Source organism: Equus asinus, chromosome X (genome assembly GCF_041296235.1).
Source record: "Equus asinus isolate D_3611 breed Donkey chromosome X, EquAss-T2T_v2, whole genome shotgun sequence".
In the NCBI taxonomy this organism is placed as follows: Eukaryota; Metazoa; Chordata; class Mammalia; order Perissodactyla; family Equidae; genus Equus; species Equus asinus.
The window spans coordinates 64238874-64253066 of NC_091820.1; positions in this window are offsets into that span (position 1 = coordinate 64238874).

Genomic DNA, 14193 nt, shown 5'->3' on the forward strand with positions numbered 1-14193 from the left:
TGAGATACTTTGTGCCAGGGGAGGTAGTAACCCATGCATGAATTGCAATAAAAACCTAAAGGTTTCACCATGTTCAAGCTAATCATTATTCTTTGGAAAAAATGAGGTTTGGAGTCAGAGAAAGGGAATCTGGACAGTCACTGGGGTCTTGCCAGTTTTGGGCCACTTCCCCAACCCTTCCATCCAAGGCTGCTTTCTGTACTGCTTCAGGAGGAAGGATGGAACAATGAGTGTTTGTAGTTCAAAATGTGACCATAGAAAAGGGTCAGAGCTCCTAATAACCAGAGAAATGCCACTTCATCTGTTTGATGAGGCTCATTAGCAATCTCACATCACTATATTACAAGATGAACGAGGAACCCCCCTCTAATATTTCCAAAAGGGTGAGATACAGGGGTGACCCACCTAAGAAGGCCCTGGTGTTGCTGCCAGGCGATGACCCTCTGCTGTATCCCCCAGGAAGATAGAGATGGAAACAACTCTTGTCACAGCTCAGGGTAGCCTCTGAGTCATGGAAGTAGGCCTCCATCTTGTGATTAAATGATAGATACCCTCAGGCCAACATCCCACTCCTCAAGTCATTTTGGCCTGGATTTGAACATGCAAAGGTATCCTTCAGCAAATTATATGCAGTAGCTAGAAACCCATTAGTATTTTCCACACACCTAACTCTGGACACCACTCATATTTCTTTCATACTATTATTGGTGGTTGACTCAGATCTGGTGGAAGATGTGGGATTGAGGTGATGGTGGTAAATTATCAATAGGAAAGGGTATTCCTCTAAGTTGTCACTTTTGTTTTGTTTTGAATTTTTCAATTGTGAGTGGGAGAAAAAATATTAAGATGCTAGAATTGTGATTTAAATCTATTAAACAAAAAATCTTTTCACTTTTGAAAGAAAATCTGATTTTATTGGTTTATCCTTATTCAAGGCACTATACATTTTCTTAACAGCTCTTTAAAGACACCATACCCACTAGCACACCCCCACTTTCTCTCCATTCAAACCCTAAGTAACCACTAATTTACTATCTGTCACTAAAGATTTGCCTGTTCTGGACATTACATATGAATGGAATCATACAACATGTGGCCTTTTGTGACTGGCTTCTTTAACTTAGCATTATATTTTTAAGTTTATCCATGTTGTAGCATGTTATCAGTACTTCATTCCTTTTTATGGCTCAATGATATTTCATTGTACGAGCATATAACATTTTGCTTATTTATTAAGCAGTTGCTGGACATTTGTGTTGTTTTTACTTTTTGGCTATTATGAATAATATTCCTGTAAACTTTTGTGTAAAACTCTATGTGTGGACCTATATTTTCAGTTCTCTTGACTATATACCTTGAAGAGGAATTGCCAGAAAATGCTAACCCCATGCTTAACTTTTTGAGGAATTGCCAAACTGTTTTCCAAAGTACTTGCACAATTTTACATTCTCATCAGCAATATATGAGTGTTCTAATTACTCCACATCCTCATGATTATTTGTTATTGTCTATCTTTTTAAAATTATTATTGCCATCCTAGCAGATGGAAAGTAGTATCTCATTGTAGTTTTGATTTGCATTTCCCTAATGACTAATGATGTTGACCAACTTTTCATGTGCTTATTGGCCATCTGTTTACGTTTTTGGGGGAAATATTCAAATCCTTTGCCCATTTTTTAATTGGATTGCTTATCTTATTGTTGTTGAGCTGTAAGCGTTCTTTATATATACTGTATATAAAGTATATATACTAGACTCTTCAGATACATGATTTGCAACTATTTTCTCCCATTTTGTGGGTTATCTTTTCACTTCTTGCTAATGTCCTTTGAAGAACAAAAGTGGTTAATTTTGACAAAGTCCAATTTATCTACTTTTTTTCCTTTGGTTGCTTGTACTTCAGGTGTCATACCTAAGGTAACAAATATTTACACCTAGGTTTTCTTCAAAGAGTTTTATAATTTTAGCTTTTACGTTTAGGTCTTTGATCCATTTGGAGTCAATTTTTGTATGTGGTATGATGTAGTGGTCTAACTTCATTCTTTTGCATGTGGATATCCAGTTGTCCCAGCACTATTTGTTGAAATTATTCTCTTGAATTTTGTTGAAATTCTATTTTTCCCCCATTGAATTGTCTTGGCACCACTGTCAAAAATCATTTGATCATAGACGTCTGGTTTATTTCTGGACTCTCAATTCTATTCTATTCATTGGTTACATGTCTATCTTTATGTGAGTACCACAGTATTACTTACATTAGCTTTTAGTAAGGCTTGAAACTGGGGAGTGTGAGTCCTCCAACTTTATTCTTTTCAGGATTATTTTGGCTATTCTGGCTCTGTCGCATTTCCATATGAATTTCTGTAGTTTCTGCAAAAAAAGCCAATTGGGATTTTGCTAGAGATTGTGCTGAATCTGTAGATCAATTTTGGAGTATCACCATTTTAATAATATGCCTTCCAAACCATGAACACATGATATCTTTCCATTTATTTAGGTCTTTAATTTCATTCAACAATATTTTGTAGTTTTCAGTGTACAGGTCCTGTACTTCTTTTGTTAAACTTATTCCTAAGTGTTTTATTTTTTTATGCTATTGTAAATGGAATAGCTTTCTCAATTTTATTTTTGAATTCTTCACTGATAATGTATAGAAATATAACTGATTTTTGCTTATTGGTCACATATCATGCAAATTTGCTGTACTTATTCATTTGTTTTAATACTTTTTGCATGTATTCTTTAAGATTTTCAATATACAGGCTAACAATCTGCAAATAGAGACGATTTTACTTCTTCCTTTCTACACTGGATGCCTTTTATTTCTTTTTCTCTACGAAATGCCCATGTTAGCTCCCACAGGACAAGGTTGATAGAAGTGGAGAGAATAGAAATCCTGTGTGTTCCTGATCTCAAGGGTAAAGTATTCAGTCTTTCAGTACGATATTAACTGTGGAGTTTTCATAGGTGCCCTTTATCAGGTTGAGGAAGTACCCTTCTGTTCCTAGATTGCTGCCTGCTTTTATCAAGAATGGGTGTGGAATTTTGTCAAATGATTTTTCTAATTCTAATGGCAAGATCATGTAGTTTTTATTATATTCTATTAGTATGGTGTATTACATTGATTGATTTTCAGATTTTAAATCAAACTGCTTTCCTAGGGTAAATCCCACTTGATCATGGTGAACATACCTTTTTATATGTTACTGGATTTCGTTTGCTCACATTTTTTACAATTTTTATACCTACACTCATAAGGAATATTGGTTTGTAGTTTTCTTGTGATGTCTTTGTCAGATTTTGGTATCCGTGTAATACTGGCCTCATAGAATGAGTTGGAAAGTGTTCCTTTCTCTTCTATTTTCTGCAATAGTTTTTGAAATATTAGTGTTAAGTTTTCTTTAAATATTTGGTAGAATTCATCAGTAAAGTCATCTAGGACTGGAGTCTTCTTTGTGTTTTAAATTATGAATTCAATTTCTTGTTTTCTTGGTCAGTTCAGGCTGTTATAACAAAAATACCACACAGTGGGTAGCTTAAACAGCAAGCATTTATTCCTCACAGTTCTGGAGGCTGGGAAGTTCATGATCAATGTACCAGCAGATTCAGTATCTGGTGAGGTCTCTCTTCCTGGCTTGCAGACAGCTGTCTTCTCATTGTATCCTCATGTGGCATGTGGCAGAGAGAGCATGCTCTAGTCTCTTTTCTTATAAGAACATTAAATCTCATCATGAGGGTTCCACTCTCAACCTCATCTAAATCTATTACCTCCCAAAGGCCCCACCTCCTAATACCATCCCATTGGGGGTTGTGGTTTCAACACACACACAGACAGACACACACACACACACATATCTTGGGGGGAAGATTGGCCCTGAGCTAACATCTGTGCCAATCTTCCTCTATTTTGTATGTGGGATGCCGCCACAGCCTGGCTTGATGAGCAGTGTGTAGGTTCATGCCTGGGTTTCAAACCTGTGAACCCTGGGCTACCAAAGCAGAGGGTGCAAACATAACCACTACGCCACCAGACTGGACCCTGAACACATGAATTTTTGAGAGATACAAACATGCAGTCCATAACACTTGTTATAGGTCTATCCAGATCTATTCATTCTTAATCAGTTTTAGCAGTTTGTGTCTTTCTAGGAATTTGTCCATTTTGTGTATGTTATCTAATTTGTTGGCATGCAGTTTATTATGAACTGAATTATGCCCCCCACCCCCATATGTTGAGGCTTAAACTGTCCCTAATATGACTATATTTGCAGATAGGGTCAAGGAGGCAATTCACATTAAATGAAGTCATAAGGATGGGGCCCTAATCCAATAAGATTGGTGTCCACCTAAGAAAAGGAAGAGACACTAGGGATGCTTGCTCACAAAGAGGCCCTGTGAGGAAACAGTGAGAAGGCTGCTGTCTGCAAGCCAAAGAAAGAGGCCTCAGCAGAAGTCAACTCTGCCAGCACCTTGATCTTGGAGTTCCATTCTCTAGAACCGTGAAAAAATTAATTTCTGTTGTTTAAGTCATCCAGTCTGTGGTATTTTGTTATGGCAGCCCTAGCATATTAATACACAATTGTTCATAGTATTCCCTAATAATACTTTTGATTTATGTAAGGTAGGTAGTGATGTCTTCTCTTACACTGATTTTAGTAACTTGAGTCTATATTCATTTTTTTCTTAGTGTAGCTAAATGTTTGTCAATTTTGTTGGTCTTTTTGTAGAGCCAATTTTTGGTTTCATTAATTTTCTCTATTGCTTTTCTATTCCCTATTTCACTTATTTCCACTCTAATCTTTATTATTTCCTTCCTCCTGCTTGCTTTGGGTTTAGTTTGCTCTTCTTTTTCTAATTTCCAAAGGTGGAAGGTTAGGTTATTAGAGAGCTTTCTTCCTTTTCTATATAGGTATTTACAACTATAAGTTTTCCTTTGAGCACTGCTTTTGTTGATCTCATAGGTTTTGGTATGTTGTGTTTCATTTTTATTCATCTTAATGTATTTTCTAATTTCCCTATGATTCCTTCTTTGATCTATTGGTTATTTAAGAGAGTGTTGTTTAACTTTCACATCATGTAAATTTTCCAACTTCCTCCTGTTCGTTTCCAATTTCATTTCACTGTACTGGGAGAACATACTCTGCAGGATTTCAATCCTTTTAAATCTACCAAAACTTGCTTTATGGCTTGGCATATAGTATATTCTGGAGAATATCTCATGTGCACTTAAGAAAAAATGTGTATTCTGCTGTTATTGGATAGAGTGGTCTACAGATGTCTTTTAGGTTTAGTTGGATTATAGCGTTATTCAAGATTTTTATATCTTTGATTTCCTTCCCAGTTATTCTATTCATTGTTGAAAGTGAGGTATTGAGTCTCCAAACATTATTGTTTAACTGTCTATATATTCTTTCAATTCTGTCACTTTTTGCTGCACGCATTTGGGGTTGTTGTTAGGTGCATATATGTTTATAATTGTTTATCTTCCTGAGTGACTGATCCTTTTATTATTAGAAAATGAACCACTTTATCTCTAATTAAAGTTTTTGGCTTACAGTCTACTTTTGCTTATATTTATTATACCCTCTCCACCTTTTGCCATTTACTTTCCACCTATTTGTATCTTTAAATCTAAAATGTCTCCTGTAAATAGTGTATAGCTTTTATTTTAATCCAGTCTAGCATATCTACCTTTTGACTGTATTGTTTAATCCATTCACATTTAACGTATATGGTTGGATTTACTTTTGCCATTTTCCTTTTTGTCTTCTATGTCTCATGACTATTTTGTTGGAAACTGGACATTTTAAATAATATACTGCTGCACCTATGGGTACTGACCTCCCCCACTCAGGGCTTGTTATTGTTATCTGTTTATTTGCTTAGTGACTAGCTGGATTGTTTTAGTGAGGTCCATTTCTCCTCCCACAGTTAAGAGTCTAATGTTGCTCCTCAGGATTCAGTTCTGGTATGCCCACAGTCACCCTGGAGTGACAACAATTTGGGAAGAAATCTCTTCCTCTTTCTGATTGCACCCAGTTATTAAACTCCACTAATTACAGGCTGATTGCTCAATTGTTTTCAACAATGCTCTGTGGCATAAATTGGTCTACAAACTCAAGTTTTTGAGGTCTGTGTTTGATATCTGTTCCAACCTTAAGAGGGCTCCTCTCAAATGTCTTATTCCCTGGTTCTCTCCTGCAAACTAGCCTGCCTACAGTTTGGCCTGTTTCTTGAATCTCCTCTCATTTGCCTTTTACCACATTCTCCACTGTTCTTAAGAGCAGGCTTATGCCTGTTGCAAATAAATTGAGCTCCTTTGGGAAGAGATTAGAACCTGTTTTATGGTCTGTTCTCCCCCCAGGCAAAATCTCTGAACCAGGGCTCTGGAGCTGGTGGTGGGGACAATGACAAGCTTCTCTCTAAGTCACACCCCCACTCTAGGAGTTGAGCATTCAGTGGGGGCAGGAGCAGCAGCCTTAATTCTTCTCCTGACATAGAACCACCATGTCATAAGCTGGGGCAAGGGTGCTAAGGGCCTGTCTTCTCAGCCCACAGCACCAAAGTAGAGCCTCCGTTCCACGGAACAGAGCTAGGCAGAAGGGAGACCCCACCTGTCAATCTCACTCACTGGGCCTTAACCTCAGTAACGCATAGCTGAAGGAAGGATGGGAAATGCTAATGTCCTGCTCCTATCTGGAAGAAAGCTCTTGGCCTGGGAGCTAAGGGGAGAGGGAGCCTGTGTTCTTGGCTGCAGTGTCTGCCTTACTTACTTGGGATGGAGTAGGGAGACCCCTTCTTGGTGGTCGTGGTTCAAATACCATAGATTCTCACCTTTCTTACAGACTTTTAATAGATTTTCCTGAAGAGATGGTTTTTTTTCCATTTGCTGTTTGCCATTAGGACCATTTCCAAAGCTTTCAATTGTGTTTTATTTCAATAGCTTTCACCAGTTCCACTGAGAAGTGAGTCAGTGGAGCTCTCACGTTGTCATGATAGAAGTCAATCTTTCTAATTAGCTTTTTATACTTCCTAAGTTGCATTTTGTCAGCCTTCCTTTATGAAAACTAAAATCTCCTAAAGTCGTTCAGTTGGGATGTTTGTCTCCAAATGAATAAATTTAATCAGTAGGATATACGGCTTATCAAGATTCCAAGAAAATCAAGTCTCCAATTGAAGTATGTCTTGGAGATTAGGAAGATGCATAAAGAAAGAATAAGCAAGAAATTTTTGATCAACTTCAGCTTTATACAGCTAAAGACAACTGAAATCAAGGAAAAAACAGAACTTGGCTAAAGCCACTCTGGAAGTCTCTGACACAGTTAGGGCTAAAACTAGCTCAATGGGAAGTGGCATGTGTAATAATAGTTAAGCCCACTGGCTTTAGAAACTGAGAATAAATACTGCTATTTATTAACACTGTGATCTTGGGCAAGTTTCTTTGCTTTTCTACACCTCAGTTTCCCCATCTGCAAAATGGGGTTAATAATACCTTCCTAATAGAGTTAAGCTCTCAAGAAATATAACTATTATTACTAATACAGAAATTTTAACAGTAAAATCCCATCAATCCCTTTGCAACCCTCCTCTTCCCCCAAAAACAAAACTCACGTGAGGCTTCCCCTAACCTGTTTCTGAGGCTACTCTGCTTGAAGACATTGACACGCAAAACCCTGAACACAAGGGGATTTCATTCCTCATTAACCCTCCAAACTCCATTCCTCTCTCTCCTCTAGTTATGACGGATCTTAGAAAGATCTTCAAGTTTACCATTAGCTTTCCTTTCTCCCCTTACCCTCCACCATAACCACAGCACCTGACTCCAGGTCAGGCTACTTCCATCTAAATACACACTTTCAAGCATACAGATCAGGCCACAGAATGGTGTCCAACTACAGCATAAGACTCCAATCCAGGTTTCCAAGTTATATTCTCCTAATACAGCAGAGATTAGTCTATGTACAATTAGTTAGCCAAACCTTACATGTTCTATCTAGCTAGACAAATAAACTCTCATATTTTGAAGCCCAAAATAAAACAGAACTGACTTACTAGAAATTAGGCAGCAAGCCCAGAGAAAATGAATATACTCTATTTTGTTCTCCTTTTCTGTTTGAGTTTTACAACAATCTTTGTTGACAGAAAAATCCAATAGTCTATCTGTAAGAAACCAACATTTCTGTTCCTTGGATGACGATCAGAATGAGTGAAAGGTGGTTAGAAGAGAAAAGGTGGCATTGTAAAATGTGAATGAAATCAATGTAAACGCCATGACCCAAATGCAACTTAGGCAATCCTAATGGCTTTTCAAAACGCATTGCAAAATGCCCTTCCTTAAGAATAGAGGGGAAATCTACCATGTAACAAACACATGAGTACTGAATTAAATTATTTGAAAATTTTTCCCTAATAACCACATATGTTGTAACAGAATTGTTATAAAATTCAAATTAGTAAGAGTTCAAATTCAGTTTTACTATATTTATAGGTCTACCGAACCCCATCAACTACCAACTCTGCCCCAAAGTCTTAATTAGAAAAAGATCCACATCATTAAAATGATACCAAGGAAGGATTGGTATATGAAAGCTGAGATGGGAAACACTTTCTTTCTGAAATGGTCTTATTTTCCCTGGATATTTTGGATTTGGGGCCAATTTTTAAAATGAGAATGTAGGGGCCAGCCCCGTGGCCGAATGGTTAAGTTCGTGCACTCTGCTTTGGCGGCCCAGGGCTTCACCGGTTTGGATCTTGGGCGCAGACATGGCACCGCTCATCAAGACATGCTGAGGTGACGTCCCACATAGCACAACCAGAAGGACCCATAACTAGAATATACAACTATGTACTGGGGGGGGGGGGGGGGCTTTGGGGAGAAAAAGAAGACGGGAAAAGAAAGATTGGCAACAGATGTCAGCTCAGGTGCCAATCTTAAAAAAAAAAAAAAAACGAACGTAAAGGAAGAGTGACAAGTAAAACTGAAAACTCAGAGGTAGTTAAAAGAATGTAACAAAAACCACAAAAAACAAAAACCCTAAACTAAATTAAACCCATGGATTAAGTCAGAAACCATGCTGCATTCTCTGAGAACTGTACCTGAAATCCATTTAAACTCAGAAGGGAAAATAAAGTTCTAGGTTTTGCAACCGGCAAGAGCAGAAGATAGCAATAACTGATAAATTTTGTATCATGTGCTGTAAAGCACGCTTGTGTACATTATTAGCAGAATTAATCCTCACAGTAGATAAGATAGGAGTAAATTCTCTACATTTTTCTTGGACATTTACCCGTGTGCAGATTGACACAAGATATGCACTTTAAGAGCTCCATTCATTTTTCTGCTTCCAAACCTGCTATCTTCAAAAATTTTAGCTCCTACTAACTCCCCAAACTACTAAAAGTCATAAAGATCCACATCTCAGTGTCCTCTTTATTAAATGATCTTAGCCAAAAACAAAAGAAGATGTGATGTTCAAGGTACACATGCATGACTTTGGAGTCTCCATTTCATGGAGAATGGGAAGGAGGAAAATGGAACCAAACAGCATCCCCTTAACAAGATATAAAAGCTAAGACTAGAAATCTGGAAGCAGATATTCTGAATAAAGGCTTTAATATTTATTAGCCATGTGATTTTTGGTAAATTGACTGATTTCACTGAAACTCATTTTTCTGATCTGAGAAATGGAATTTATTTATGGTGTCATTCTGGCGAGTGAGAATATGTTTGAGAGATGGCCTTTGTAAATCATAAAGCTCTTTATAAAATTACAGTGTTTGGTACATGGAAGGTACTCAGTAAATGTTGAATGACTGAATAAACAAATAAACAAGTCTGGGAAGCAACAGACTAGTTTTTCTTTAGCCATCTCTTATCACTGATATAAAGAATATAGGCTACAATTACTGCTGGTAAATTTCTCCTTCTATGAAGGAAATCCCAATTTCTAGAACATAACATCATCTCAGATTGTTCTCTGATAATTTCTGCTTGAATAATTATAAGCAAAGCAATAAAAGATTAATATTTTTACAGTGTTAAAAACTTATCGTATTCACCAATCTTATATTTTTGAGGCCACTGGAAAGCAAAAGTGTATCTACCATAAACTTGAACTATTATTTTGATTTAATAACTATTTTTCTTTATCATGAAAACTACTAACCACAATTACAATAAAAACGAATAGGAACCTACAAAACTGAAAAGACTACTTGGCAATGTGACTATGAGAATGTCAAGGGTATGGTATTTTCTGTTCCATGGGATCAGACTAGACAAAATTAACACTTATGTTTTCATATACAAGGTTTGCTCTAATTTATAAATTAAAATTTAAACGGAAACAATTCAGAACCACCAGATCTTCATTATTAATACTTTAGATGAACAATACCCAAGGGTAACAAAATATCCCCCTAAAAATATCCCCCTATTATACAATTTGGGCTGCAAATTGCATTTTAACATGATATTCTACACTTTTTTTAAACGTCAAAACAAAAACACCTTAAGTCAGTTTTACTGCCTTAAATTATTTGACAGACTACACAAAATTCCTAATATAAATTAACATGTTGCTATACAAATTCTATTTAGGATTGTAACGAGAAAAATCAACCACAACAACATTCCTAAAAATGAGCAAATTCCACCAAGTAATATTAGTAACCTAAATCAAGCAATTGAAATGTTTCAATTTCTTCATGTATTTATCACAAAACTTATTCTCTGAAAAGAACCATAAAGATGCTGAGCAGGCAAGCCGACAATTCAAAATTTACAAATTAATGAAAGGATACTAGCTGCTGAAAGCTGTTTTCAAAAGTTCTCTAACATCAAATTAAACTTTAATTTGTTAATAATCAGTAACTTATTTAAAATTATCTATTAGATGTTCGTAATCTCCAGATGAGAGGTAACTTTATTAAGGTAATTGCCATAGGTGGCAAAGAAAAACATACTAAAGTTACAAATAAAGGAAAGAAAAAGAAAAAATGTTTTCTCAAAACTTTGGGAAAATATTGACACCATAAAGTTGATTTTATTTAGTGTTATATTTGGTTTGCCAGTAATACGTAGCATAAAAAAATCCTTTCAAGTACTTACATTGAAGACCTAAGACAGCAACTGTAAGTGTATGGGCTTAAATATCCCAAGAAAACCAACTCACAGGTTCAATATATTGGTTTCAATTTATTTTGTGCATTTCTGTACAACAGACTTAAATTGTCAGTGGCATATAATTGAGAAAGAAGGTAAAGAGTACTCTGCTCTTGACCATCTCATCTAGGGAAAAAGATGGATTTTCCTAACAACTTGAAGGACCTACAACTAGAATATACAACTATGTACTGTGGGGCTTTGGGGAGAAGAAAAACAAAAAGATTGGCAATAGATATTAGCTCAGGGCCAATCTTTAAGAAGAAAGAAATGGGTTTTCTTCTTAATACTGCTGTAATATTTTGTTAGACACATTCTTTACTTTTTTATTTTAAAAACCTAGCAGGTAAAGTCAGAAAACATCAAAGCCTGCTAATAAAGAATTTTTAACATACACTTTTACATCTTTAAAGAGGGCTATCTTTAACCAATCAAGCAATTCAACACAAATACCAAATAATGTATCTCCACCTCAATCTCCAAATATTGTGAAAATCTGGGTTACTTTCACAGCCATAGGATATAATGCCAGAAGACAAAGGTGATTTTTTTTCTAAATACCTTATTTCTTGATTTTAAATACACAAAACAGTGTATGTATGAAACAGTATATATATGTACTCAGTCCCAGTCTTTGGCCAGCTTACTTACCTTGAAGCAAGTGGAATTCTCACCATTGGATAAAGGGTTGACGGTAACTACATAGCTGCAGAAGTAGGATGAATGTTCCTGGTAGGGCTTTCAGCTCCTGGCTCAAAAGTTAACTCTCACCTTACTTCTCTCCCTCCTTCACTTACACTGAATTAAAGAACCGTTCATAATATAGTTAAGCCTCTGTGGGCAATTTTACTATAAATAAAAACGTCAGAGATTCATAGCTCAACTCTAAAACTTATAATCCATAAACAAATTAGAAATCTATTAATTTCAAAAAGCTCTACACAACAAAATGTTGACTAAAGCTCTGCAGGCTGTTATTTAATGCACCAAGCAGCCCACATTTAAAATGTTAACATATTTATTACCAAAAAGTGACCCAAAGAATATCTGCAATGACTAAAGCGAAAAAAAAGTCTTAATTTTCTTTGATAGGAAGAAGCACCCTAGTTTCTCAGATTAAAAGGTAATAATAATAAAATATTATATGACAAAGAAACAGAAAGAAAAGACACAAGAGTTACATGGTTACAATCTCTGAAGCTGGATAATGGAAAGGTAACTCAGTATTTCTTTCTTGTTAATTTATCTCCAGTACCTGAGTTAAGGCATAAAGCATCAAGAGTGCAATTGATTCCAAACAACTTGGAATTTTATTGTAAACATCCCATAAAGAATGGCAACAAATTAGTCCAGTTTTTTTATCTTTGAAGATAATTGCTTATAATGACTGATAACTGCCAAACAAAACATCTTTTATAAACGAAGCCAGTTTAGTTTACCTTTCTTTACTGAATTTTAGTTTAATGGACATTTTGTCCATATACAACATCACATCAACTATTAACTGAATGATTTTCCATCTTAAAATTTATGGATACTAAGAACAAACATAAGGTACAGTTTGTTAATATTTTGAAAGAGATTACAAAAGACAAGGATGATAAGTTACAGGACAAAGAAATAAATTACTGATTGCCATCACCACAGTATTGTTTAAAGAATTAACATTTGTAGTACTGCCTAATGTGTATCTGGTGGCTTATGTAAAAACACATTTCCCAACTGGGTTTCTAAATATTTTTGTATGTGATTTTAAAAGTCAATTACAATGGCGATTTTAATATGCATCAATAGTTTTATCTTTTAGAAAATACTTATCATGCTTTTATATGTCAAAGTCTCACATTCTTGATTTAATTAAGATACGTATAAGAATAACAAATGGGCATACATATAAATAAACAAACAAACCTTAACTCTAAACTGCAGGGCCTTTCTACTATACTTCTCCCATCAATAAATCATAAATTTCCAGTCTTGTTGAAGCATGCTAAATTAGGTGCAATCTTCATTGCAGAAAGAGAAGTGAGGATAAAGATAAGCAGAAGAGAAATGATGGAAAAGGAAATAATCAAGGATAAGGCTATATAAGAAATAATAAATGTTAAGAAACTTGAGGGCAATCCATATTCCACAAAATACAGCACCATGAAAAAAATTTAGCTTTGTATTAGAATTTAATCAAAACTTGGTAAACTTGATAATTAAAACTTGGTAAAGAAACTTTACTAACAGGTGAAAAGCAAAAAAGCATGAAAATATTTTCACACTAATTTTTAAAACAAGCTTTAAAAGTGATCTTGGAATATTCTATTTTCAACAAAACTTTCATAAAGCCTCATGTACCACAAAAATGTTGGGGATGGGGTTACTATTTAAAACAATGAACTTTAAATGTCAAAGTTCCATTTCTTCCCCCAGAACTGAACTATTCATTTCGAAACTCAAAATGGTGATAAGCGTTTAAAAGGCTGGACATCAAAGTAAACTGCAAATTATACAGGATGTAAGTTTCCTTTTTGTGGATGTGAAAATTACGACTTTAAAGATAGGTACCAGTTGGTAAATGTGCATAAAGTAATTCCCGAGATATATAAGCGATTAATAAGGTGTTTAATTTATCACTACCACAAACATACAAATTTTGAAAAATGCTCAAAAAAGTTTTTATCAAAAAGTTAGAAGTGGCATTCACATCTTTCTCTTTCAATGATTCTATTATTGTCTGATGACAATCTATAGGATTACGACAAAAACAACAAAAAGATAAATCACTCAAATGTACTTCAAAGTATTGGAAGGCTGAGTTAGATATCTGAGCACACAGTTATGTAGAATGAGATTTATGAATTTTACTCAGTTTCCTAGCCGCTGAGTGAAACAAAGTGCTGTATCGAAGAATTCTAGCACAAGCCTGATCTCTGGGAAGGGAAACAGAAAAAGAAACAAATGAAACAAGGGCAAATTAAATTAAAAGAATAGAGGGACACGTGTACACAACAAAATCTAGATTGTTTACCTAGAAGGCA